We start from the raw sequence: 6,128 nt of genomic DNA, 5'->3' as shown, positions 1-6,128 counted from the left end.
TGTGTGTGGGGACGGGAGGGGTCTCAGCTTCAGATCATACACTTGTCAAGTTCAAGTCCTATTCCGTAGTGGAGTTGATACTAGTGAAGCTTGGAAGTTTCTGGGTTAGACACACTTCCAAGGCAGCTTTGGCTTCTGAGTAGATTTTCTACTTTTATTATATTATTTATCTTTTGTGAGGATTTTTGTTGTGGTGGTGGTTCTGGAGGACTTCCTTTACATTCTTGTGAACTCAGTAATGCTTTTCAAAGTTTGTTGGCTCTAATTTACCCAGCATTTAGGTGTTTTGTGGTAGGAGAGGGTTTGAATTTCAGAATATCTGATCTTGTTAAACTGCAGCCATTGACATTTTATAAAGTCCATTTCTAAACACTGAATTAAAATTGAGCTTCCTAGTAAATTTTAAAACACATCTCCTGTGAAACACTTTTGGGGATTTCTTGTAATTTTAAAACTGATTTTAATATTTCTCAGAGTAAGGCATGAACATTCTTTTAGAAGTCGTGTTAAGGAGTCAATAAGTTCTATAAGTCTTAAAAAGAGCCATCTCTTAACTGCACATCCTTTCTTCCACATGCCCTGCCTCACGGAAACAAACATTTTACCCTTTCTATTGGCCCTGTGCCATTCATTTATTCATAATATACCACGTGATCCAACAGAACTGTGCTCCATTAAGGTGAGAATTGGATCTTCCACTTACATTAGCATCTTTCCTATCTTTTGTAGAGTTTGACTTGCTTGGAGGGATGGGTATCCATAATTATTAACAACTACTAATTATATTCTCTGCTTCAGGCACAATCTCTATTACTTCTATTAGACTGCATGTTTCCTCAGCAGATCAAGAATTCAGTTAATTTTGAGGCCAGATTATGCAATAATTACATGGTCTTCTACTTCCTAGTCAAGAAGAAGAATGATAGTAAAGCTTGTTTATTAAGCACCTACTATGTGCTCAGCTCAGAAATGCTTTATAAATATCACTACTAATCCCCACGCACAACAGCCTTACAGAGAAGGTACTTTATGCTTGTTTGGTAAATGAGGATGCTCTGGTTATGTGTAGTGGTCATTTCCTTATGTTTCTTCCCAGGTCATGATGATATTTTTAACTGACCTCGCACTCCCTTTGGGTGGTCCTCTTTTGTCCTCCAAATATGTTTTACAAAATAGACCAAATTGTTCTGGAGACATAGAAGGATAAAACAGATATACCACCATAGTTGCCTGAATTTCTAAATTTCTAGTGTCTTTTCATTTTCTGGTAAGAGGTCTCACTACTGCTGTGGGGTTCCATAAGATACCCTGAATCTTGACAACTTCTCTTACAAGCTATGCCTTGAAAGGAATGTATACCTTTTAATCAAAAACTAATATTAAATTGCTCAGGATCATATGACCAGGAAGTAACAGGGTCAGGATTTAAGCCCAGTTCTCTGTGACTCCAAAGCCAGTGTTGTACCATTGTAATATATATTCACTTCAAGGTGCTGCAGCTCAAATTCCTAAAATTCACATATTTGATCCCAATGAAAGCTACATTTTTTTAAGTATATTAAAAAAGTTAACCAGCTGCTAACATAACTTTCAAATTTCTAGAAGGAAATTTAAATTTTCGGAGAATATGAATCACCACAGATAGCCTGTTTAAACGCCTACTAGCATGGTTGATGTTAACAATGAACTCTAAAATTTTAATGTTAAAAAAATAGGTAGTAAAATCAACATGGTAGATGTATTGAATTAGAAAGCACAAAAATACCCATGTTACAGTTTTACACTGATAACACCTGTAGGTAGAAATGAAATTGTGTTTGTGGATGTGTGTAAAAAAAGTAAAATCAATTTCATAGTCTAAACTACAGGTTATTTAAAGGAAACATATATTGAAAAGACATTTAAGGTGATCTCTAGAGAATTTCTGTTCTCTTGCTAAATAATCAACTACTTGTAATTAACCAACTCATATTTAACCTAAGTATGTAGCTTAGATTTTATTTCTCCAAAATTATCATCAATCACGGTTCATTACCTTTAAATCTTCACATTTGGTTCAAAGTTTCTTTCTTTCTTTAATCCTCCACTAAGTCAAACTGCTTACAAATACATTTTACAAGAAATCCATACTAAAGGAATGACAACTTGTACTTTTCATTTGTGCTTAAGCTTGCCTTGTTCTGTAACTGCTATTTTGAAGTAATGGTTATACATTCTCAGTTATCTGATACAGAGAGGACTTGTTTACAAAGTACAGAAGAACAGTGTACAAGATACACCATTTCACAACTGTGTAATTACACCAACCAAAGCTTAAGTTAATGAGTTTCCTAAATGGCTTAGGAAAAGAGATCACAGTATGAAAAGCATGGTTTGAAAGGGATGGAGATTATCTAGTCCATCAGAGCTCCATCTCAACTATTCCAGAAAGATAGTTTTACACCCTATTTTCAAAAACTGTCCAAGAAAAAGATTCCAAGTTAAAATGTGTATGAACAAATAATCCCCCAAATGATTCTATTACTGATTTTTCATGTGTGAAATGGCACTGGAGACGTGGCTTATGAATCTGAAATGACATTTGAGCCAGTTATTTTCTTGAAAATGTATGGTTTCATGTGAAGAGTCCCTATTAAGAAATTCTAAGGGTAAAGTCACAGAGCCATTGCCTGAAAACTTGCTTAACCCCATCAAGATTAGAATGCATATTTGTAAGCATTCAGTCACTATTGGTTCTCAGAAATCAATCACCCCACTGTTAGTCTGCCAATACTCACTTGGTCTCAGGTTTCATATTTATCAATTAGAACAGGCGAGGAAAATTCCCAATGTTATGGAAAAGTGGATATTAAGTGAATATCACCCAATATTAAGGAGATGTGCCAATTTTGAGAAAGAAATACAGAATATCACTCTTCACTGTTCTCCTAGAGTATATGTTGAACTCAGCCTTTTCAATCTAATGCCCATCTTTCCCTCATCCCACCTCCATATTGTGGGTGTTTATCTGGATAGCTTTCTGGATAGCTTTACTTAGGAAATTGCTTTACTAAGATGATGTTTTCCTCTTCCCAACATTGCAAATGTTTGTGTCTGGACACCAAGAATCCTTTTTCCAGCCTGGCCATTCTATTAATATGTAAAATGTAGTTAATGTCTCAGGGTTTAAAGAATCAGTTCCAGTCTGTATTCTTCGCTCTATAATCTTCTACTTGATGGTGTTTGCAGCACTTGTCACACTAAATACCAACAGTGGGCATTCAGTAATTACTTGTTAGTTATGATAAATAAAACAAGCAAGATTTATCTTCAGGGAAATAAGCAATACTTCATGTAGTATGAAGAGAAGATGTACTACAATAATCTAATCTGTAAACTCTATTTCAAGGACCCAGAGGCTGAATTTACTGAATTACCAAAGGCTGATATAAGATAGGCAAGATTCCCCAGTATTATTGTGAACCGTACCCCTTGGAGGTGTGGAAGGCCATGCCTGGGGACAAATTTCATTTGTAAGCAACTGGCTTTTGGTAAGTACAGCTTAATGGAGAAAAAGGCTGAAAAATAAGAATATAAATCCTGTGATACAGCAGTTTGAGAGTCTCAAACTCAGATTTAATTCCTGGAATGGATTTTGTTCCTGGAATGGGAAAGCAATCAGAAAATGCAAGAGTCACGAAAGGAACCATTAGCAGAGCTGAACAGTCACTCAAACCTTACATCTTAGGAACCCTAATGCCGTCATAAAAGCCAAACTCCCAACTGGACATGTGGGAGTCTGCAAAACTCAGACCAAGAATTAATCAAGGCCACAAATGGCTTTCACCTTAAACAATGCTATGCATCAAAAGCAGAGTTTTTAGGAGCACAGAGCTTTAGGAGCACAGGGCTCTTCTGCGTACACATCACTGATATGAGATGCAGCTATTTACCAAGAAGCCCAAATTCAAAACCACACAGTGGAAGAACTTTTGCCAAAACAATAAGGTATTGCATAGTCGTAGAAGCATAGGTTCCAAAAGCTAGTTTGTTGGGGCTTGAAAACTGTAAAACTATTTTGGATTTTTTAATAGCTCCTTAGTTAAGAACGAACAGATAGTTCCAAAAGGTAGTAAACACCATCAACAAAATACTGCACAGAAAAGGTCTTATATACAGCCTACATCCATTCACACTTCTTCCTCTGAAAACTGGAATACCCTGGCTCCAAGTATTCTCACTTGAAAAAAGAGAACTCAGATGGACTTATACATCAATGGGGAGATGTATTCACCTTGGGTAAAGACAGAACTAAAAGAAAAGTTTTGTCAAGCAAACAAGGAAACTAGTAATATGGCTCATTTTAAAAGATGATTTCTAGACTCAGTGGAAAGGAAAGGTGCCCAGGAGCCTGCCAGGAGCACAGCAGGGTGGCTGGGCAGTAGGGAGTACAGCTCAGTTCTGCTGCCAGTTCAGTGGTGGTGTTTAGCCCGGCAGCCAGGTGCGTGATGTAAATACAAGCTACCCCCGTTCTCATCCTCCTCCAGATGGTGGAGTCTTTGGCTGCCCCACCTGTGGACTCTAGGATTGCATAATTAAATTCCTGGCTATCCTAGACTTCAATGGGCAAAGTATTCAGTCTCTCTTCATAAGTCCAGGCTTAAGGGAATTCTACTTTGGTCTGTTTCTTCACAGTGGTGTAGAGGATGAACATATAACAAAACCAGCATCTTGTAGCCTTGATCCTAAAAGGATTAAGAGCAAAGTTTGTCCTCAGTAACATCTTTTATGAATAGGACCTTCCACCAAAGCTCAGGGACAGGTTGTCAAAACAATTGAGTTTTTCAACAAAGTGTTGTCAGATATGCTGGTATGTGAATAGTTGTTGCTACTTCTGTTATACAGAAATTATACAACTAGCTTATTTGAAGTTGCTGTAAGTTTTCCTTCTTCTTTGGAAGCGGTGATATCAGAATCTTTGCAGCGAGGCTCGTTTTATTTCATAGGCCTGCCTGGCACTTGTCTGTGAGGCCCTGAACCTTGGCCTCTGTCAACAGCTTCTCCATTTCCTCGTGGCTCTCAGGCAATGAGACTGCCGCATCATAAAGGCAGTTGAGTATCTTACCTAAGTGACTCCTGCATTGTTTATTTGCATTATAGAACATATTTCTTTTAGTGTCAAAGTATAATCTATATCTAATAGTGAATAGTATTTTTGCAAACTGTGAAAAAACAAATCCATCGATGAGTTCATTAGTCTTAAATAACTAGGTAACTGGTGTTTTAGATGCTTTGTGTCATGTAAAAATCCTTGGTGACTTGTTAAATGCATGTTTAAAATGCTTTAATAACACCAGAAAAAAGTTGGTTGGTGTTTTTGTATGAATGGAGAACAGACTTTTTTTATTTCACACTATTTTAAATAACGAAATATCTGACACGTTTTCAGAAGTAAATTAGATTTAAGTAATAAAGGAAGCTTATTGTTTAAGCTGTTATCTCTTCTGTAAAGAACTATAGCAATCTTTCCCCTCTTTATCTGACAGGCCACAATTAGATGAATATGTTTATTGTTTATTCTATGATTAGTCCCCAAAGGATTTGCTTTAATTATATAAAATATAATTTTATATAATTAATTATATATAATTATAAAAAGCATATTTAACTGGACCATTAAAACAAGACCACGTGATTTAAAGAAATGCTTCTTTCTATGTTAAATAAGGATGATTTCAGCAATTAAGCACAGGATTAGCTCTGAGGTTCCTGAGAGCCAAAGAAACAAGAGAAACAATATGTATTACATAATTTTTGCAAGGTGGTGAATTGAAGCATACCAGTATTGGTTGGAGTAAATTTATTTCCTGTTGTAGTGAATTATACACATGTAAATTAAATTAATGCAAAATGTTTTGAGATGGCAAAATGTTTGCAACTATGAAGTAGCATTAGATTCTATTATAGAGAGAGACCCCAATTCCACTAAACCATTGCTGCTAAAAAAAATGATCATTCAGTGAGAAGAATGACACTGGTGTTTGGTTTGCCAAGGAAACTCCACGTAATGAATCAGCTTCTGGTAGATTATATTTGATTCCACCATTTTGACATGGTAATACTGCATTCGAGACAAGTTATCATTTACA

At 36.1% G+C, this 6,128-nt stretch overlaps 1 pseudogene; it reads right to left on the bottom strand.

The window, feature by feature from the left end:
* Positions 1 to 4,451: 4,451 nt before the first annotated feature.
* LOC111163166 (BTB/POZ domain-containing adapter for CUL3-mediated RhoA degradation protein 3 pseudogene) lies at positions 4,452 to 5,712 on the bottom strand (annotated as a pseudogene).
* Positions 5,713 to 6,128: the final 416 nt, after the last annotated feature.

Source organism: Delphinapterus leucas, chromosome 6, assembly GCF_059928025.1.
Source record: "Delphinapterus leucas isolate spDelLeu-1000000601 "Yukka" chromosome 6, BTC_Dleu_Yukka2, whole genome shotgun sequence".
In the NCBI taxonomy this organism is placed as follows: Eukaryota; Metazoa; Chordata; class Mammalia; order Artiodactyla; family Monodontidae; genus Delphinapterus; species Delphinapterus leucas.
The sequence above is the reverse complement of the archived record's forward strand: the minus strand, read 5'-3'. Positions and strand labels throughout refer to the sequence as shown.